We start from the raw sequence: 23,334 nt of genomic DNA, 5'->3' as shown, positions 1-23,334 counted from the left end.
AGGACTCCAGCTTCCCCAGACTCCGTTATCACTCTTCTGGGTAAGCTGCCTAACAGGGATCCCCAACTTGCCTGTCCGGCATACAGTAGTCAGTCCAGACCTCACCGAAGGACTCCAGCTTCCCCAGTTCCACTGTGCACTGCTCCGGGATCCGGTCCTCCTACTAGGACCTCCCACGCCAGCAGGTGCTTTCCAGGAAGCCTCCTCTCAGGCTTCCAACACAGGAACACACCGAGCCCTCAGGAACTCCCTCAGGGATTTTGCACTTGGACCCTTCAGGTCCAAACACTGGAACCACACAGGAACATGTGACCCACACTCTGGTCACGTTATGTACCTGTAACCACACCCACAGTAATGGATCACATGGACTGGTCACGTGATCCTGACATCACTGCAGGTCAATTCTCACGGCCTCAATACAACTCCGTGTAGATTCCGGGGAGACCATGCAGCGCCCCCTACCTGTTACAGGGGTTACTGCATCACATATATCACATACCCTTACAGCAGAAACCAGCAGGAAAGCTGAATTGCAAGTTATCTGTCCCCACACACACCTGAAGACACGGTGACACCTTTAGAGCCTGGGACGTGCTAGAGTCCCTATAAACAGACTCAAGTCACCAGTCATACGGGTTATGTCCTATCCTATGCGGGGGACAGAGAGAGAACATCTATGAGGACCTTATCTGAAGCCATAGGCAGTAAGGGACTACAGCACCACTGCGCTAGAGCAAGGCTTTTAACTCCACTTGGTAAAGGTGACTCTGGATTCGCTTCCAAGCCGGCCGGACTCTGCCTTTCCTGTGATCTGGTGCCCTGGACTGTGGCTGCCTGAAGTCTTCAGCAAACAAGGTAAAGAGACTGCAAACCTGTGTCCTTGTTCTTTACTGCACCATTCACCATCTTCCATCTACACACCGGGTGCCCTGGGGATATAGTTCACCTGTGGGAAGTTTTACCATCTAGCTGCTATAACATCACCCCAGAGGACCCCTTAAAGCAGCGTTGGTCCCCACTGACCAATTACCACAGGTGGCCTCACGAACTTAAACTTTATTCCCTTTAAAGACCTTTCCCTTTTACATGGGTGCCCAGGGCCACGGACCGGGTCACCACCGTGACATCCACTGTGAACTCAGGACCTGGTACAGAGTACCCCACGGCCCTGGCGGGCGACTCATAAACAGTCACTCAAATAGTACATAATCAATAAAGTCATAGATTACATTAGAATGGTAGGAGTCAATCAGCCTCGTCTCCCATCTGTGGCGCCCCAGGGTCCTGTTCGTCACAGTAGCATTGCTTTCCTCACGGGGAGAGTGATGTTACGTTTGGAAGCGATGAAGGATATCTTTTATCAGGTAACCACCATACACACAACATGTTCACACTTCAGGCCACAAGGGGGAGCTTTTGATCCTATTTACTAGGTGACTCCCTTATATATATTGTGGTTTGGAAGGAAATAGGAGTTAGTTCCTGTCAGAGACAGAGGAGAGAGCAGACCGACATAGTGTCAGAAGGTCTGAAGGGGCCAAGTAGTCTGAAGTACTAGAGCTCCTGGAAAGAGACATACAGAAAGCCGAACATTGTTCAGTGAGTGTGAAGGAGAGCGAAGCACAGGAGAGTAACATCAGGGGAGACCAGCTAAGAGCAGGCTGCCTCCCTCTGAGGCGCAGATAACCGGTAGCCGGACCACCTAGGTTATAAGGAACTCTATGACTTACAGCAGAGACCGGCAGGACAGCTGAACTGCAAGTTACCTCTCCGCCACATACACCTGAGACACAGTAACACTTAGAGCCAGGGGCATGCTAGAGTCCCTGTAAAAAGGCTCGAGTTACCTGTCACGCAGGTATTGTCCTATCCTTTAAGAGGGACAGAGAGAAGAACTGTGAGGACCTTATCTGAAGCCATAGGCAGTAAGGGACTACAACACCACTGCGCTAGAAGAAGGCTTTTAACTCAACCTGGTAAAGGGGAATCTGGATTCGCTTTCAAACCGACCAGACCCTGTCTGCCCTGTGATCTGGTGGCTGCCTGAAGTCTTCAGTAAACCAGGTAAAGAGACTGCAAACCTGTGTCCTCGTTCTTTACTGCGCCATTCACCATCTTCCATCTACACACTGGGAGCCCTGGAGATACACTTCACCTGTGGGAAGTTATACCATCTAGCTGCCATAACATCACCCCTGAGAACCCCTTAAAGCAGCGTCGGTCCCCACTGACTACTACAGGTGGCGTCACGAACAAACTCTATTCACCAAATCCCTTTAAAGACTTCCCCTTTTACATGGGCGCCCAGGGCCACGGACCAGGTCGCCACCGTGACATGCCCCTGTGAACACCGGACCTGATGCCGGGTACCCCACGGCCCTGGCGGGCGACTCATCTCTCTTAGGGTACCGTCACACATTGAAATTTCCATCGCTACGACGTTACGATTCGTGACGTTCTAGCGATATCGTTACGATATCGCAGTGTCTGACACGCAGCAGCGATCAGGGATCCTGCTGAGAATCGTACGTCGTAGCAGATCGTATGGAACTTTCTTTCGTCGCTTGATCACCCGCTGACATCGCTGGATCGTTGTGTGTGACAGCGATCCAGCGATGTCTTCGCTTGTAACCAGGGTAAACATCGGGTAACTAAGCGCAGGGCCGCGCTTAGTAACCCGATGTTTACCCTGGTTACAAGCGTAAACGTAAAAAAACAAACCGTACATGCTCACCCGTCGGTGTCCTTCAGGTCCCTTGCCGTCTGCTTCCTGCTCTGAGTGCCGGCCGGAAAGTGAGAGCAGAGCTCCAGCGCCGTGATTGCAACGTGTGACCGCAGTCTACGACGCTGGAGCGATATTCATACGATCGCTGCGACGTCACGGATCGTGCCGTCGCAGCGATGAAAATTTCAATGTGTGACGGTACCCCTATCCTCCAGTTATTGTTCTCTTTTTATATCTTAAAACTGTCCGTTTAATGTCATTAGAAGGTCTTGATCTATCATTGTATGCCAGTGTGAAACCCCCTAAGGCCAAATACATAAGCCTTAACCACATGAATGTCCCTGGAGACTTAACAAGTGTCTATCTAACATATAATTAACATATATATGATACCCTCTCCTGAGAACTGGTCATTTATATTCCTTTGTAAGATTGACCATCTGGCTAAAGGTACATTTAAGCTTCAATAACCTTCTGCGAACTCCATACAGTAAGGATATACTGAATATTATATAATAAACTGATTGAAACTATCTCAATATCTTTATAATTAGTATTAATTAATTGGAGTGTTGAAATAATTTAAAAATATAACATACTACACACACCCTTTGTCGCTGATATGGCGGGTATATGTCACTCTATCATCGGGGTACAGGTCTCTGTCAGGGTGTCCTTCCATTAATTGGGATTCACTGTCGCTTCGGTTAACGAAGATTTCATTCATCATCCCTGCTTCTTTAATGAAACCCCAGCCTCTCTGTTAGTTGAAGACTACTACTTCTCCCTGCCGTAGTGGTCCCCTTTCTGCCTGAGGGATTTTGCGAGTTCGGGCCTTTGCCTGCAGGTTTCTCTCCTCAAACACTGCCTGCCGAGCAAGGGATTGCTGCCTCTCCTGCTCCTCCCGCCATCTACAGTGCTCCGCCAGGTTATAATAAGGATTTCTCCTTGGAGCGCTATCATGTTCTCCTCCGCCGGTCCCTCTTCAAACACCATAGGTTCAGTATAGTTAACCCAGGGCCCACTGGTTGGAACTAGTGGGGCTGTCATCTGACCCAAGCTGCCATCCCCCTTGTCCCAGTACAGCTCCTCCGGGCCTTGGCGTCGGCGGGGTCGGTAGGGGGCCCACCAGGGTGTCGTCTGGCTCAGGGGTTGCAGCAGGACTTGAGGCCAGGGTACCCTCAACGTACGGTGACATTTCACCGAGGGACCCAAAACCCTGGTCGGGTGTGTACAGCGGTGGGGGGTGATTCGGGCCTAGCTGCTGGGCCTTCCGCCACTGGGGTCAGGGTCGCACCCCTTACCTTTTCTCCGGAGTGCCGGATCTTCTTTACCGCTCCGGGCCGGACAAGGTTGCTGGCGGTCGCCCGATAAGGTTTCAGAGGAATGCCTCTTTCCACCCGGCCACAGCCACCAGCTGCATCTGCACGAGCTGCCGGGTAAGTTCCTCCACTTCTTTCCGCATGTGGTCCGGATCCAACATCGGTGGCTGGTACAGTTCTTGTGGGTCCCGGCTGGGGGAGTCCTTATGCTTCACCTCACGCTCCGGTGCTCGCTCACCTCCCTCCGCCATGCTGCTTTCCGGCGCTTCCTCAGTCTGGTTTCTCGCGGTTTCACTCCACCACGCCTGTCTTCGTGGGCGGTTCCTCTTCTTCTTCCTGCCATCCCAGACCAAGACCTCTCTGCTTGATGGGCATACTTCTCTCACATAGTAGTATTGGTGAGGGGCGGCCATAGTTCTCGTGCCATTTCTCCAGGCTCCACCCACCACAACATGCCCTTCTCCTCCACACTACACATGGTGCTGTAATGGTGGCAGTTTTGGTGGCAATTAACAGTTCAATAGTCTCTCAATAAAGCACAGTCTCTTAGGCGCACAGGACCCGATTTTTCAGGTCGGTCCATCAAGTTTGTGATGTCAAGTTTTTGGAGCGCCCCGCTAGGGCTTAGGGGTACTCGGTACTGGGTCCGGTCGTCATTAAAGGGGTGGTCATGGTGGCAGTGACCCGGTCTGCGGCCCTGGGTGTCCAAATTAAAGGGAAGGTCTTTAAAGGGGTTTTTAGGAATAAAAATGTTTGTGACGCCACCTGTGGTATTCGGTCAGGGATGACCGACACTGCATAAAGGGGTCCACTGGGGTGATGTTATGGCAGCTGGGATGGTATGGCTTCCAACAGGTGAAGCTGGGTCCAAAGGGCTCCCGGTGTAGTAGATAAAGATGGCATAGTAAGAATCAGAGGACACAAGGTTGCAGTCTCTTTACCTCTTTACTGGTGTAAGGCAGCCACAGTCCAGGGCAACGGATCATAGGTACTGGTATGGTCCGACCGCCTTGAAAGCGATTCAGGAATCCCCTTAGCCAGGTGGGGTTGGAAGCCTTCCCTTCTGCGTTGTGTTGTAGTCCCTTGCTGCCTTAGTCCTCACACAAGGTCCTCACATTCTCTCTGTCCCCTTTGTTGGTAGGACACCACCTGCATGGCAGGTACCTCGAGCCTTTTTACAGGGTCTGTCAGGATGACTCCGGGCTCTATCTGTCACTGCGAGCTGCAATCCCCTGTCTGCCGGTTTCTGCCGTGGGGCATAGAGTCACCCCCACAACCTCGGTCTTCCGGTTACCGGAATTCTGCGGCTCTATCTGTCACCGCGAGCTGCAATCCCCTGTCTGCCGGTTTCTGCCGTGGGGCATAGAGTCACCCCTACAACCTCGGTCTTCCGGCTACCGGAATTCTGCGCTTCAGCGTGGAGGAAACTTAATCGCAGCTTCTTTCCAGCTCTTTACTTTCCTGAGCTACTCTTCCCTGTCAGTCTCCTACAGACTGCTCGGTTCTCGTTCCTTCCAGGAGCTGGAGCACCTCACGTGGCTGTACGGCCCCAGCTTTCTTCTCTCAGACTCTCTCTGTCTGCTTCCACTCTCTTCACAATCCTCTCACAATCTGACGAACTCCTTCCCCAGACCAGAATATATAGGGAAGATCCCCTGAATATGGGTCTCGAGCTCCCCCTTCTGGCCTGGAGTTAGAAAAGTGTTGTATGTGCTGGTTACCTGTTAAAGGGATCCTTTCTCACTTCCAAGCATGACATCGCTCTCTCTATGAGGAAAGCAAAGCCACTGTAACAACTGATTTCCTGGGGTGTTACATAGTCACATAGGCACATATTATATACAAGTACACAGCACACATGCTGGACAACACAGGCTCTTTATATACATCTGATATAGTCACACAGGCACACATTATATACAAGTACACAGCACACACGCTGAACAACACAGGCTCATCACATACAGTACATCTCATATAGTCACACAGCACACATTATATACAAGTACACAGCACACACACTGGACAACACAGGCTCATTACATACACATCATATAGTCACACAGGCACATATTATATATTATATACAAGTACACAGCACACACTGGACAACACAGGCTCATTACATACAGCTCATATAGTCACACAGGCACACATTATATACAAGTACACAGCACACATACTGGACAACACAGGCTCATTACATACACCTCATATAGTCACACAGGTACACATTATATGTAAATACACAGCACACACGCTGGACAACACAGGCTCATTACATACATGTTATATAGTCACACAGACACACATTATATACAAGTACACAGCACACATGCTGGACAACACAGGCTCATTACATACATCTGATATAGTCACACAGGCACACATTATATACAAGTACACAGCACACATGCTGGACAAAACAGTCTCATTACATACACCTGATATAGTCACACAGACACACATTATATACAAGTACACAGCACACACGCTGGACAACACAGGCTCATTACATACACATCATATAGTGACACAGGCACACACACACCATATATGTACTTAGTACACACGTGCAGTATAAGAAATGCTCAGCAGGTGCACATCATATACACAGCACCTGCATGGTGGACAAGTATCACACACTACTGATACCACACACACATAATAGATAAACCACACATACACTACAAATACCTCACACACAAGTATTACACACACGCACACACACACACACACTACAGATACTTCACACACAAGTATTACACACACTACAGATACCTCACACACAAGTATTACACACATACACTACAGATACCTCATACACAAGTATTACCCTCACATACACTACAGATACCTCTGTGATGCAGTGACCCCTGTAACAGGTAGGGGGCGCTGCATGGTCTCCCCAGTATGCACACAGAGATGTATTGAGGCCATGAGAGTGCATGGCAGTTGCATGCATGGCTGTGGTCATAAGACAAAGTCCGGCATTGTGATGAATGAACGATATGTGTGTCGCAGAGGAGAAGACTCTGCGCTGCCAGCCTGAAGTGATGTGGTGTTCTGGGACGTATAGTCCCACAAGTATGTTGCATGTTGTGTAATAGTCATGGGAGGTTGGCAGGGCTAGTTATGTGAGATGGGCGGGACAAACTAGCCACACCCACCCACACACACCCACACTGCCACCCAGGGGAGTGGTTATAAGGATATATAATGTGACCAGGGTGTGGGTCACAGGCCCCTGTGTATGTTCCTGTGAGGTTTCTGTGTTGGAAGACCTGGGAGTAGGTTTCCTGAAAAGCACATGCTGGTGTTGGGAGGTCCTGGGAGTAGGACCGGATCCCTGAGCAGCACTCAGTGAAACTGTGTACCGGGATAATCTGTGTTGGGGAAGCTACCGACCTTCGGTGGGTCTGGACTAACTAATGTGTGCCACCCAGGCAAGTTGGTGATCCCCGTGAGGCAGCCTTCCCAAGAGAGAGGACTGACAAGCAGTCAGCAGGTGGGGCAGGAGCTCCCAGAAGGTACCATAGTCTATTGGTGCTAATTGTTTCTATGAACTGTGTGGTAACCCACGGCAACTGGTCAGAAGAGGACCAGCGTGATTAGTTGCTGCAAATGGATAATGTGTGGCTAATGAGTTAAAGCCATAACCTGTAAAGTTCTATGGCCTATGTGATATCCTGTTGGTGATGTAACCCAGCTTACAGTATGGTTTATGAGGCTGTAATAAACCGTATGGACTGTTTTGTTTGGAAAATCGTGCCCGTGTGCTTGAATCCTGTGCCAAGCGAGTATTCCCCAATACACTCAGTAAGAGCAATCTTACACCTCACACACAAGTATTACACACATAGTACAGATACTTCACACCCAAGTATTACACACACAGTACAGATACGTCACACACAAGTATTACCACACATACACTACAGATACCTAACACACAAGTATTACACACACATACACTACAGATACCTCACTCGCACGTGTTACACACACATACACTACAGATACCTCACAGACAATTATTACACACATATACACTACAGATACCTCACACACAGTGTGGTGCAGTGACCAATGTTACAGCCAGGGGGCGCTGTGTGTGCACTTCAAGATGCACTTGGAGGCATAGTTGTGATGAAACAGTGACTGGCAGTGTTGTGAATGGCCGATATGTGTCGCAGAGGGAGTCTGCGTGGTAAGTCTGATGTAACGTGGTTGTTCTGGGACCTGTAGTCCCTCAAGTGTTTGTGTAATGTTGTATAATAGACAAGGGAGACTTACTAGGCTAGTTGTGTGAGATGGGCGGGACAAACTAGCCACACAACCACACTCCCACCCATGGGAGTGGTTACAGGTAGATAATATGACCAGGGTGTGGGTCGCATGGTCCTGTGAGGTTCCTGTGTATGGAGCCGTTTGGACTGTGCAAGGTCCTGGATGGTCAGTGTTGGAGGCTCCCGGGAGTGGAGTCGTCCTGGAAGCACCTAGAGACCGTAGACCTGGACGGTCAATGTTGGAGACTCCTGGGAGTGGAGTCGTCCTGGAAGCACCTAGAGACCGTAGACCTGGACGGTCTGTGTTGAGGACCTAGGACTGACATGAAGTCAGCGTGAGGAGTGTAACTCCTGAGAGGTAACCCCGGACAAGGGGATCATAACATACAGCAGAGAAGCCTATCTGCTACACAAACTGTCTGATGTCTTATAATATTTCATGGCTGTAATGAAATGGACTGTACCCTGTCTGGTTTATGCGGAGTTTGAATAAACCATATGGACAGATTTATGAGAGGTACCGTGCCTGAGTGCTTGAATCCCATGCCAAGCGAGTGTTCCCCAAGACCCGTAGTGGGTTAAATGCTACAATAGCTATTACACACACATACACTACAGATATCTCACTCACACGTGTTACACACACATACACTACAGATACCTCACACATAATTATTACACACATATACACTACAGATACCTCACACACAGGTATTATACACACATACACTACAGATAACTCACACACAAGCATCCCATACACTACGGATACCTCACATACAAGTATCACATACACTACAGATACCTCATACACAAGTATAACACACACTACAGACACCATACCTCATACACTACAGATACCACACACACATACTACAGACATCTCACATACACACACATACATACTAGAGCTACCACACACAAACACATCTCACACACAAGTATCACACACAAACACATCTCACACACACATCTCACACCCAAGTATCACACACACACAACAGATACCTCATACACACATCACACTCCTCTGTTCTGCAGGGGAGGCTGATGTCCTTGTGCAGCTCTTCAGCTTCCCCTGCTCACAGAAGCACTGTCCCGGTACATCCCCCGCTCTCGCCTTCCCTGTCGGGGAAGCAGACCAGAGCAGGAGAAGCTGTCACCGTTCTGACTGGAGCTGCTTCCCTATTTCTCCCTGGGAGGACACACAGGAAGGTATGCAGCGTGCTGACCTTTCTTGCTGCAGGCTCTCTTCAGAGTTGTGCCACACAGGAGGACAGGAGCACTGACCAATCAGCGACATCCGGGGCTCTGGGCAAAACGTTTGGTGCTAGAACCCTGGATCTTTCATGCAAGAGATCCTCCTGGCTCTGGAGAGCAAGCTGTTCTCTGACGCTGATACTGGCCAGCGTCAGACAGAGTGAGGCAGGCGGCCTTTTCAAATTTCTGACTAAGCCCTGTGTGAGCATGCTCTGCTGCTTTCCTGCACTGACAACAGCCGCAGCCGCACGAACGGGGGCCACGCTCATGCACTGACGCGGGCCGCCACGGCCCATCCCTTGTCAGCATGTGCAACGAGAGAGAGCGCACACACAGGGCCTACTCAGCAGTAAAGGGACGGAGATCCATTTTGTAGTTCAGAGCCGCCGATCCACCGGGCATCTGCCTGCCTTCACAGATTGCCAACAAGGGCCTGATTGTAATGCTAGTGCTAAGTCCCATATATTATGTGTGTATAATATATAAAAACATATATATTATACACATAAATACGTATTTTATGTAAAAAAAAAAAAATTACATGTCTGGTATCGCCGCCACGAGACGACCCAACCAATAAAACTGTCCCTCTAGTTAAACCAGTCAGTGAACGCTGCAAAAAATAAATGATAAACAGAGCTTTATCATCATACCTCCAAACAATAACTGGAATAAAACGCGATCAAAAAGCCGAAAGTAAAGAAAAATGGTATCGCTAAAACATTATCTTGTCCCGCAAAAAATAAGCTGCCATACAACTCCATCAGAGGAAAAGTAAAAAAGTTATAGCTCTCAGAATAAATCGATACAAAAATAATTTTTTTTTTCTATAAAATATTTTTTATTGTGTAAAAGCACAAAAACATTAAAAAAATCTAAATGAGGTATCTCTGTAATTGTACTGAAGAATGAGGGTATGTGCACACATTGCAGATTTTGCTGCGGATCCGCAGCAGATCTGCAGCTGCGGGTCCGCAGCAGCTTTCCATGCGTTTACAGTACAATGTAAACCTATGGAAAACGCAATCTGCAGTGGCCATGCTGTGGAAAAAAACACGTGGAAACGCTGCGATTTACATTCCACAGCATGTCAATTCTTTGTGCGGATTCCGCAGCGGTTTACACCTGCTCCATAATAGGAATCCGCAGGTGGAATCCGCACAAAATCCGCGGTAAATCCGCAGGTAAAACGCAGTGCCTTTTACCTGCGGATTTCTCAAATCCGCTGCAGAAAAATCCGCAGAGCTCCTTTCTACGTGTGCACATACCCTGAAGCTTACTTATCAATTTTAACCCCTTTCTGACATCTGACGTACTATCCCGTCGAGGTGGGGTGGGCCCGTATGACCACCGACGGGATAGTATGTCATACGCGATCGGCCGCGCTCACGGGGGGAGCTCGGCCGATCGCGGCCGGGTGTCAGCTGCATATCGCAGCTGACATCCGGCACTATGTGCCAGGACCGGTCACGGACCGCCCCCGGCACATTAACCCCCGGCACACCGCGATCAAACATGATCGTGGTGTACCGGCGGTATAGGGAAGCATCGCGCAGGGAGGGGGCTCCCTGCGGGCTTCCCTGAGACCCCCGCAGCAACGCGATGTGATCGCGTTGCTCCGAGGGTCTCCTACCTCCCTCCTCGCCGCAGGTCTCGGATCCAAGATGGCCGCGGCATCCGGGTCCTGCAGGGAGGGAGGTGGCTTACCGAGTGCCTGCTCAGAGCAGACGCTTGGTAAGCCTGCAGCACTCTAGTGAGATCGGTGATCTGACAGAGTGCTGTGCACACTGTCAGATCACCGATCTGTAATGTCCCCCCCCCTGGGACAAAGTAAAAAAGTAAAAAAAAATTTTTTCCACATGTGTAAAAAAATAAATAAAAAATAAATTCCTAAATAAAGAAAAAAATATATATATTATTCCCATAAATACATTTCTTTATCTAAATAAAAAACCAAAAACAATAAAAGTACACATATTTAGTATCGCCGTGTCCGTAACGACCCAACCTATAAAACTGCCCCACTAGTTAACCCCTTCAGTAAACACCGTAAGAAAAAAAAAAAAACGAGGCAAAAAACAATGCTTTATTACCATACTGCCGAACAAAAAGTGGAATAACACGCGATCAAAAAGACAGATATAAATAACCATGGTACCGCTGAAAACGTCATCTTGTCCTGCAAAAAACGAGCCATCATATAGCATCATAATCAAAAAACAAAAAAAGTTATAGTCCTGAGAATAAAGCGATACCAAAATAATTATTTTTTCTATAAAATAGCTTTTATCGTACAAAAGCGCCAAAACATAAAAAAATGATATAAATGAGGTATCGCTGTAATCGTACTGACCCGAAGAATAAAACTGCTTTATCAATTTTACCAAACGCGGAACGGTATAAACGCCTCCCCCAAAAGAAATTCATGAATAGCTGGTTTTTGATCATTCTGCCTCACAAAAATCGGAATAAAAAGCGATCAAAAAATGTCATGTGCCCGAAAATGTTACCAATAAAAACGTCAACTCGTCCCGCAAAAAACAAGACCTCACATGACTATGTGGACTCAAATATGGAAAAATTATAGCTCTCAAAATGTGGTAACGCAAAAAATATTTTTTGCAATAAAAAGCGTCTTTCAGTGTGTGACGGCTGCCAATCATAAAAATCTGCTAAATAAAAGTAAATCAAACCCCCCTTCATCACCCCCTTAGTTAGGGGAAAAATAAAAAAATAAAAAAAATGTATTTCCATTTTCCCATTAGGGTTAGGGCTAGGGTTAGGGTTAGGGCTAGCGTTAGGGCTAGGGTTAGGGCTAGGGTTATTGCTAGGGTTAGGGTTAGGGCTAGGGTTAGGGCTAGGGTTATTGATAGGGTTATTGCTAGGGTTAGGGTTAGGGCTAGGGTTAGGGCTAGGGTTAGGGCTAGGGTTATTGCTAGGGTTAGGGCTAGGGTTAGGGCTAGGGTTAGGGCTAGGGTTATTGCTAGGGTTAGGGCTAGGGTTAGGGCTAGGGTTAGGGCTAGGGTTGGGGCTAGGGTTAAGGCTACAGTTAGGGTTGGGGCTAAAGTTAGGGTTAGGGTTTGGATTACATTTACAGTTGGGAATAGGGTTGGGATTAGGGTTAGGGGTGTGTCAGGGTTAGGGGTGTGGTTAGGGTTACCGTTGGGATTAGGGTAAGGGGTGTGTTTGGATTAGGGTCAGTTATAATTGCGGGGTTTCCACTGTTTAGGCACATCAGGGGCTCTCCAAACGGGACATGGCATCCGATCTCAATTCCAGACAATTCTGCGTTGAAAAAGTAAAACAGTGCTCCTTCCCTTCAGAGCTCTCCCATGTGCCCAAACAGTGGTTTACCCCCATATATGGAGTATCGTCGTACTCAGGACAAATTGCACAACAACTTTTGTGGTCTAATTTCTTCTCTTACCCTTGAGAAAATAAAAAATTGGGGGCGAAAAGATCATTTTTGTGAAAAAATATGATTTTTTATTTTTACGGCTCTGCATTATAAACTTGTGAAGCACTTGTTGGGTCAAAGTGCTCACCACACATCTAGATAAGTTCCTTAGGGGGTCTACTTTCCAAAATGGTGTCACTTTTGGGGGGTTTCAATGTTTAGGCACATCAGGGGCTCTCCAAATGCAACATGGCGTCCCATGTCAATTCCAGTCAATTTTGCATTGAAAAGTCAAATGGCGCTCCTTTCCTTCCGAGCTCTGCCATGCGTCCAAACAGTGGTTTACCCCCACATATGGGGTATCAGCGTACTCAGGACAAATTGTACAACAACTTTTGGGGTCCATTTTCTCCTGTTACCCTTGGTAAAATAAAACAAATTGGAGCTGAAATAAATTTTGTGTGATAAAAAGTTAAATGTTTATTTTTATTTAAACATTCCAAAAATTCCTGTGAAACACCTGAAGGGTTAATACATTTCTTGAATGTGGTTTTGAGCACCTTGAGGGGTGCAGTTTTTAGAATGGTGTCACACTTGGGTATTTTCTGTCATATAGACCCCTCAAAATGACTTCAAATGAGATGTGGTCCCTAAAAAAAAATGGTGTTGTAAAAATGAGAAATTTCTGGTCAACTTTTAACCCTTATAACTCCCTAACAAAAAAAAATTTGGTTCCAAAATTGTGCTGATGTAAAGTAGACATGTGGGAAATGTTACTTATTAAGTATTTTGCGTGACATATGTCTGTGATTTAAGGGCATAAAAATTCAAAGTTGGAAAATTGCGAAATTTTCAAAATTTTCGTCAAATATCCGTTTTTTTCACAAATAAACGCAAGTTATATCGAATAAATTTTACCACTATCATGAAGTACAACATGTCACGAGAAAACATTGTCAGAATCACCAAGATCCGTTGAAGCGTTCCAGAGTTATAACCTCATAAAGGGACAGTGGTCAGAATTGTAAAAATTGGCCTGGTCATTAACGTGCAAACCACCCTTGTGGGTGAAGGGGTTAAAAGTGGCATGAAAAAAACTTGGGCTTTGCAATGCTTTATACCAGCAATCAGACTGCTTAAAGTGAAAGTCCCACAGAAGGACTAAGTAAAAAAAAAAGTAAAAAATAAAAATTGTAAAAATATTTTTTACTAAATAATTAAAAAAATATAGGAATATATTGTAAATAAGTATTTTTATGCAAAAAGAAAAATGAACAAAAAAAGTACATACAGTGGGGGAAATAAGTACTTGATCCCTTGCTGATTTTGTAAGTTTGCCCACTGACAAAGACACATGAACAGTATCAAATATCAAGAATAAAATCCAGAAAATCACATTGTATAAATTATATAAATTTATTTGCATTTTGCAGTGAGAAATAAGTACTTGATCGCCCTGGCAAACATAGAAGTAAGTGCTCAGTGTAGAGCACAGTATATACATGATCCAAAATGTTAAGTAAAATGTCCCCAATAAAAGCTTCAACTAAATCCACAAAAAAGCAAGTAGCCACTCAGGACGGTCATGTATTAACGTAAATATAGCAGGTTTCCACATTACTGGTAGTACAAAAACTCTGGAAAAAGTGGCTCCTTGCCCCCACTAAAGAAATGTAGCAAATTCTGTGCTCCCAAATCCAAATGCCCCCTCCTCCTGAGCCACAGTGTTCATAAAGAACATTTAGCATCCACATGCTTGAAATTTCCATAGTGATGAGCCCTCACATAATTTACGGGTGCATGCCTCGTACTCGGCACTGTGAGGGTATGTGCACACGCTGCGGAAAATGCTGCGGATCCGCAGCGTTTCCGCAGCTGCGGGTCCGCAGCAGTTTCCCATGAGTTTACAGTTCAATGTAAATCTATGGGAAACAAAAAACGCTGTGCACATGCTGCGGAAAAAACCCAGCGGAAACGCAGCGGTTTACATTCCGCAGCATGTCACTTCTTTCTGCGGATTCCGCAGCGGTTATACAGCTGCTCCAATAGAAAACCGCAGTTGTAAAACCGCAGTGAAATCCGCAGAAAAAAACGCGGTAAATCCGCAGCGGTTTTGCACTGCGGATTTATCAAATCCGCTGCAGAAAAATCCTCAATGGACCAGAATACGTGTGCACATATAACAGATTTGAAATTTGCACTCAGCAACATCCACTACTGCTTGTTTCTGGAAAATACCCATCAATTCAAATCATTATTATCATATACAAAGAAAGAAAAAAATGTGGCACTCACCAGCTTGTGCTGCGATAAAAAAGTCCTTTATTGCGCCATAGCTTGGACTGAGGACATCATAATAACAGCTGCAGGTATATGCGAGGGTGTAAGGTGACCGAGGACGACGGCCGTTTCACGCGGACCTTTGTATATGTTGCTCTTGGACTGCTAATCAATGTTGAGCACCACAAAGCCAGTGCAAGATACCACCTGATAGTGTACAGGGAACGTTTGCTGCTGCAGCCACAGAAAACTACATGTGTAACCTAGTGCCGTTCTACTTTTCTCTATGAAATTTATAAAATCATTATTATACCTGTAAATAAAACCCCAAGAGGGTATAATTTCCAATATGGGGTCACTTGAGGGGGATTCTGTTCTTCAGGCACTTAGGGACTCTAACTATGGAGCCCGCAAATTATTCTACAATAATTTGTTCAGCAAGACTCAAAAAGCACTCCTTCCCTACAGAATCTTGGCGTGTGGCTAAGCAGTATTGCACAGCCACTTATGGGGTATTGCCACATTCAGCAGAAATTGTGGGACACATTTTCATGCCATTTTTCCCATTTTCCCATGTGACAATGTAAAATGTATTTATTTTTTCTTCACTTCAATGGTATAAAATTTTGTGACACACCTGTGGTGTCTGTATGATCACTGTACACCTAGATGAATTCATTGAGAGGTGTAGCTTGTAAAATGGGATCACATATGGGGTGCTCTGCTGTTCTGGCACCTCAGAAGCTCCGTCAGTGGGTCATGGCACTCACAAACACTCACACACCCCGGCTTGCACAGAATGCAACAATACAAAGAAAAAAACACAAAAAATTAAGCTTAACTTGAGTTGGTACACATGCAGAAGTTAAACACATGTTCACATTGGCCACAAAACATTAAAACCTGCAAGAGAAAAAGTAAGCAAAAACCATGATGTAACTAACTAAAAAAGCAAAAGTGCATTTAAATAACACGAAGTTTTTAGTAATACTGTTTTTTGATCAAAAAATAGCACAAAAGCCATCCCACCGCATCAAGGTAACTCTGATCGGGACAGTCCGACACTGTCTAACATTAAAACCTTACCATGTGTCAATGTTGACCTTAGTGTGAATAAGGGCAGACAAAAGAACTGGGCCCAATCAGGAAACACCAGACTGGGGAAGACATATACAATCTCTAGCTCAGAAACAGCAAGGCCACACCCCGGCCTTGGTACAGCTTGGTTGATATCAATATATCAATGGACAATAAAGTCCATTGATATAGACCCCCAAGGGCTGGACGGAACAGGTAATGGTTGTAGAAGACCCGTAGGTGCCACATGAGGAGTCTTGTAACGGGCACATACCTCGCAAGAGAGAACATAGTCCTTGGTATCCTTCAGGCAAGTTGGCCACCAGAAGAATCGGCTCAGGAACTCTTGTGTCTTCTGTACCCCCCTGTGACCAGCCAACTTGGAGTCATGTACCAACTTGAGGATCTGCAGACGGACGACCTCCGGGACGTAGATACGTCGATCTCTGAACCACATGCCACCCTTAAAGACAAGATTAATATCCACAGGTGGGTTGGCCAGAAATACATCACCGTCATAGGCCTCCCTGCACTCCTTCCACAAGTCCTGATCGTGGATAACTCCGATGAAATTGGCATCAGATAGAATGGTCTTGGACGGGGCTCCAGGTGCGGAATCCGCAGCTTGGATTCGGGATAAAGCATCAGCCTTCCCATTACCCGGACGGTACGAGATAACAAAGTTAAATTGATTTAAAAATAAGTTCCAACGAGCCTGACGAGGAGAAAGACATCTAGCGGATCTAAGGAACTCTAAATTGCGATGGACAGTTAGCACTGTGATCTGTTGTGCAGCTCCTTGCAGATGATGCCTCCATTCTTTGAAAGCCGCAATAATAGCCAGCAATTCCTTGTCTCCCATGTCGTAATTCTTCTCTGCTGAGGTTAGTCTACGGGAAAAGAAAGCACAAGAATGTAGCAGGCCCTTCTCTCCAGTTCTTTGGGAGAGAATAGCCCCCAAAGCATTATCAGAAGTGTCCACCTCCACAATGAAAGAAAGTGTTGGATCTGGGTGTATCAACAGCGGTGCTGATGTGAAACAGATCTTAAGCCGATCAAAAGCTTCTTGAGCCTGTGATGACCACTTAAAGGGTTTTTCCTTCTTTGTCAAGGAAGTAATGGGACGGACAATATCAGAAAAAATTTCGAATGAAGCGTCTAGAAATTTGCAAAACCAATAAAACGTTGGACCTCCTTAACGTTCTTGGGTACCGGCCAGTCAAGGATAGCCTGAATCTTACCAGATTCCATGTTCAGCCCCTGGGGAGACATGATATAACCTAAGAATTGTATCTCAGAACGATGGAACTCGCATTTCTCTGGCTTAATATACAGATGGTTCTCTTTCAGACGTCTTAAAACAGTTTTGACATGTTCTTCATGTTCCTGTAAAGAGTCAGAAAAGATTAGTATATCGTCCAAATAGATCACCACAAACTGGTCCAACAAATCTCTGAAAATGTAATTAGCAAGGTGTTGAAACGTTGCAGGGGCGTTACAAAGCCCGAAGGGCATCACAAGATATTCAAAGTGTCCATACCGGCATCTGAATGCTGTCCTCAACTCATCCCCTGAACGAATACGCACCAAATTATAAGCCCCACGAAGATCCAGTTTAGAGAACAACTTAGCATAGCGGACTCTTTCCAGTAATTCGGGATTCAGAGGCAAAGGGTAACGGTTTCGTACGGTTACCTTATTGAGTTCCTGATAGTCAACACAGGGTCTCAGGGTCCCATCCTTCTTTTTTAAAAAAAAGAAAGGTGCCCCTGCTGGTGAGGAAGAAGGACGTATGAAGCCTTTGGCCAGATTTTCAGCAATATACTCCTTTAAGGTTTGAAGCTCAGGTGCCGCCAAAGGGTATACGTTACCAAAAGGAATAGCTGCCCCAGGAAGCAGCTCAATGGGACAGTAATAATGCCTGTGTGGAGGAAGCTGATTTGCATTCTTCTTGTCACAGATGTCAGAGAACTATTCATATGCTGGAGGTAAAGAAAATACCTGCACATGTGGTTCCGTAGCCATGGACTCAGGGACAGCTTCTGTTAATGCTGAGTTGCTCCTTGTTGGAAAGATAATCTCCTTGGTCTCCCAGTTGATAATTGGGTTCTGAGAACGCAACCAAGAAATGCCTAAAATCACAGGAAAATTAGGAGAAGAAATTAGCAAGAAAGAAAGTTGCTCCTGATGATTAGGCTCCAACAAAATTTCAAGGGGTATGGTCTCCTGATCCACAGGCCCAGAGATTAAAGGTGACCCATCCACTGTTTCCATGGTAATTGGAGAGGCTCTTTGCTGAATTTCAATACCATGTTCCTTGGCAAATGCGATATCCATGAAATTGCCACCTGCACCAGAGTCAATCATAGCTGCACTGGAAATCCACTGTCCTGAACACAGGATCTTAATAGGGAGAGAACAGTGAGAGTTCTTTTCCTTCAGCTCCTTGGGGGGTGAAGTCATAGAAAGTGAATGGAATACAGAGTTTAAAGGCAGGCTACATTCAGAGATGTCAGATTCATCATCACAGTTGTCATACTCCCCTACTGCTGCTAGCACCTTGCTAGGCCGTCTAGGACACTTAGGACAATTGATCAAGAAGTGGTCAGACTGGCCGCAGTAGAAACATAGACTTTCACGAAAGCGATGCTCCCGGCGCTCATTGATCTCGCGCCTCTGAACGGAATCAATTTGCATGGGAACCTCCTCCACCTCCCGAGAGGTTTTACCTGCAGGCTCTTTGGAAGCAAGGGAAAAGTTAGAAATATGGTTATATGCAGCAATTTTCTCCTGCCTACGCTCAGTAAGGCGAATGTCAATGCGCACACAATGCTGTATAAATGTCTCTAGCTCTTGTGGTGACTCAGAGCGAGCTAGTTCATCTTTTATAATACTAGACAGACCCCTTTTAAAAATAGGCAATTGTGCATAACTGTCCCAATTGGTATCTACCGCTAATCTCCTGAATTCAGTGGCATACTCAATAACAGAACATTTAGCCTGGCGTAAAGACAACAAAGCAGATTCAGCGGTTGCACGGCGTTTAGGGTCATCAAACATTAATGCCATAGCGGCTAAGAAATCATCCAAGTTATTTAACCATGGGTCACGAGACTCAATCATCGGATTCGCCCAGGCGAGCGCTCGTGAGGTCAGTAGCATTATTACACACAATTCTTTGGATCTATCAGTAGGAAAATGGTCAGCATGCACATCAAAATATAGCATACATTTATTCACAAAGCCACAAAATTTGTTGCGATCACCATTAAATCTGAATGGGGGCAACTTAGGTGGGCTAGCTGGTGGCGGTTGCCCAGAGGGTAAAGTCACTTGTGCAGCTATTTGCGTGCTTATGTCCTGAAAAGCCCGTCCATACTGGGACTCTATGCCAGCAAGTTTGTTTTCCTGGGCTGCCATGCGGTTGCTTAAGTCCTGCATAGTTTGTCCAAACACTTGTTGATTGTGTTCAAAGCTTCCAAACTTCTTTTGCAGACCTTCCACATATTTCTGCAGTGATCTAATTATGGAAAACACCTGCTCTAGTCTGTTTTCTGCAGTCATTGTTCCAGCAGTCTCCTTTTTTTTATGGCTAGAGTATCCTGTAATAATTATAGGGGATAACTCAGAAGACTCTTTGCGTGGAACAAGACAACTACAGGACACAGTCTTATAAGTGGTAAAGTCTATATTATCACACGGTGATCAGGTGCAGAGAGAAACTCAAGTACACAACACTTGGTGTAAATATAAAACGCAGCTTAGCCGTCTATTGGAAACTTCAGAGGAAAATGCAATCAAGCAGAAAGTCTATGAAGCACAGTTATTCTTGAGGATACTTGACACAAATAAATCCTTGTCTTAACCCAAACACAGATAGATAAGCTTATAAGGCAGTTCAATTCATATCTTAGCTCAACCAGGGAGGCCTGGGTAATAGTCTCAGGTTATTGCAAAGCAGAAACAGCTTACATGTCCAGCAAATGCAGATGGAAGTAAACACGAACAGCAGATGAAGGAGGATTACTGGAAACTTGTGTATGCAGTAGGAACTCAGAGCAGAGTAGCAGGATCACCACACAGGTCCACAGGAGCAGGTGTATAGCCAGGGAGTAATCAGAGGTCAGGAGCTGGATGCAAGGCAGAATACTCCAGCACAGACTGAAGGCTGGGGTGGAGTTTTATAGCAGGAAGACACAGTGCACATGAGACCAAAGACGCCATCTTGGCAAAGGGCAGTAATGCACAAAAGGTAAAAAATGTTCAGAGTCCTGACACAAAGGTTTTACCTGGTGGTAAAGAAGACATGCTGACCATAGCCACAAGAATAATTTTGCTGGGATCCACGATGTGTGCCGGCTCCTCCTCAACATCGGATGCGAGAAATGACCTGGACAAAGCATCGGCTTTGGAGTTCTTGTTTCCAGGACGAAAATGTAATTCGAAGTCAAAACGGGCAAAGAATAACGACCATCTGGCTTGTCGAGGATTCAATCTTTGCGCCGAGCGGATATATTCCAAATTCTTATGATCTGTGAAGATCTTGAAAGGGTGAACAGCTCCCTCCAACAGATAACGCCAGTCTTCCAGCACCAATTTTATGGCCAATAGTTCCTTGTCACCGATGGCGTATTTCCTCTCCGAGGCAGAGAAGATTTTGGAAAAGAAACCAAAAAGTAGCCAGATGTCCGGAAGAGGATCTTTGGGAAAGTACCGCACCAGCACCAATGGCAGAAGTGTCTACCTCAAGAATGAAGGGCTTGTTGACCTCAGGCCGATGGAGTACAGGAGCCGAAGCAAAGGCTTGTTTCAGAGAGCAAAAAGCATCTTCAGTTTCAGAAGACCAGATGTGGGGGTTGGATGCCTTGCGAGTCAAAGCAGAAATTGAGGCGACCAGAGGGGAGAAATGTGGGATAAACTGCCGGTAGTAATTTGCGAACCCGAGGAAGCGTTGGATAGCTTTTACTCCCTGAGGATGTGGTCAGTTAAGCACAGCAGACACTTTTTCCTGGTCTATTTGCAAGCCAGAGTCAGAAATGATATAGCCAAGAAATGGTAGCGAAGACTGCTCAAAAACGCACTTCTCGAGTTTGGCATAAAGACGGTTCTCTCTAAGACGAGACAGCCCTTGTCGGACATCCCTTCTGTGGGAAGCAAGATCTGAGGAGAACACCAAAATGTCATGTAAATATACCACCACACAAGAGTAGAGTAGATCACGGAAAAACATCATTCACAAACTCCTGGAACACCACTGGAGCGTTACACAAGCCGAAAGGCATGACTAAATACTCATAGTGGCCATCTCGAGTGTTAAAAGCGGTTTTCCATTCGTCTCCTGAATGAATACGGATTAGATTGTAAGCTCCGCGAAGATCCAATTTCGTGAAAATTTGGGCTCCCCTCAGGCGATCAAACAACTCAGGAATGAGAGGTAGCAGGTACTTGTTCTTGATCGTGAGATTGTTGAGACCACGGTAGTCAATACAAGGACGAAGGGACCCGTCCTTAACGAAGAAGAAACCCGCACCTGCAGGGGAGGAGGATTTGCGAATAAAACCTTTGGATAAATTCTCCCGGGCGTATTCAGTCATGGCTTGTGTCTCGGTAGGAGACAACGGGTAGATTCGACCTCGGGGAGGAGTAGAGCCCGAAACAAGATCAATTGGGCAGTTTTAGGGTCGATGCGGAGGTAAAGTCTCTGCCTTTTTCTTATTGAAGACATCCAGGAAATTAAAATACGAAGAAGGTAAATTTGAAGACACCGAAATTGGACGAGAAGTTTTTTTGGCAAAACAGGAAGCAGACAGTTACTCTGGCAGAAGAGTCCCCAACGCAGGATTTCGCCAGACCGCCAGTCAATACAAGGCTTGTGAGTCCTCAACCAAGGAAGTCCAAGAAGAAACGTGTGGGATAAAGAAGGCAGCACATAGAAGACGATCTTCTCACGATGCAGGATTCCAATTTGGAGTTCCAATTCTTCGGTTACCAACGTAACGGACTCCCGCAGAGGTTGGCCATCGACTGACGCAATCTGTCGAGGAGTCTCCAGGGATCTGACCGGAATACGCAATCTCCTAACTGCCTCGAGTTGAATAAAGTTCCTGGCTGCCCAAGAATCTATATAAGCAGAGTCAGAGAAATGTTTATTACCCAGATGTAAAAGAACAGAAAGAGTGAGGGGTTGAGAGGGTTCTGGGAGATCTCTCTTACCAGTCCTAGGTGGAGGTGTTTCCCGGCCTCAAAGGACAGGAACGCAAGAGATGAGACTCACTACCACCATAGAAACAGAGACCTTGAGTTAGTCTCTCTTTCCGACGTTGCACCACAGGCTTAAGACGATATACCTGCATGGGTTCTGGGGCAGAATTAGCAGAAGAAGACTCAGAGTGAGGACGGGAAGAGCTAGGAGAAACAGGAGGAAGTCGAGGAAATCTCCTCTCTCTAGCGGATTCTCGAGAACGTTCTTGAAAACGTAAGTCAATGCTTGTTGCCAACGAGATGAGATCCTCCAAGGAAGTCAGAGTATTACGACCCACCAACTCGTCCTTAATTAGAGGAGAAAGCCCCCGCCAAAAGGCTCCCACCAAAGCCTCATTATTCCATCCAAATTCGGATGAAAGGGTGCAAAACCGGATAGCGTATTGGCCCACCGAAAGTGTACCTTGTTGAAGGTTGAACAGAGACTCGGTGGTAGAGGCCAAACGACCTGGTTCATCAAACACTTTGCGAAAAGTATCAAAGGAGGTGGAGAGTTGAGAAACAAGGGGATCATCCCGCTCCCAGAGATGATTAACCCACGCCAAAGCCTCACCCTCTAAGTGACAGATTACAAAAGCCACTTTAGAACGATCAGTGGGATACTGCATGAGAGGTAACTGAAAATGAAGCTGGCATTGATTTAAAAACCCTCTACACAATTTTGGATCCCCACTATAGCGAGGAGGTTTAGCCAGATGGGGAGGTGGGAGAGGAGCCGTG

This window comes from Ranitomeya variabilis, chromosome 2 (genome assembly GCF_051348905.1).
Source record: "Ranitomeya variabilis isolate aRanVar5 chromosome 2, aRanVar5.hap1, whole genome shotgun sequence".
Taxonomy (NCBI): Eukaryota; Metazoa; Chordata; class Amphibia; order Anura; family Dendrobatidae; genus Ranitomeya; species Ranitomeya variabilis.
Note: the sequence above shows the minus strand (reverse complement) of the source record.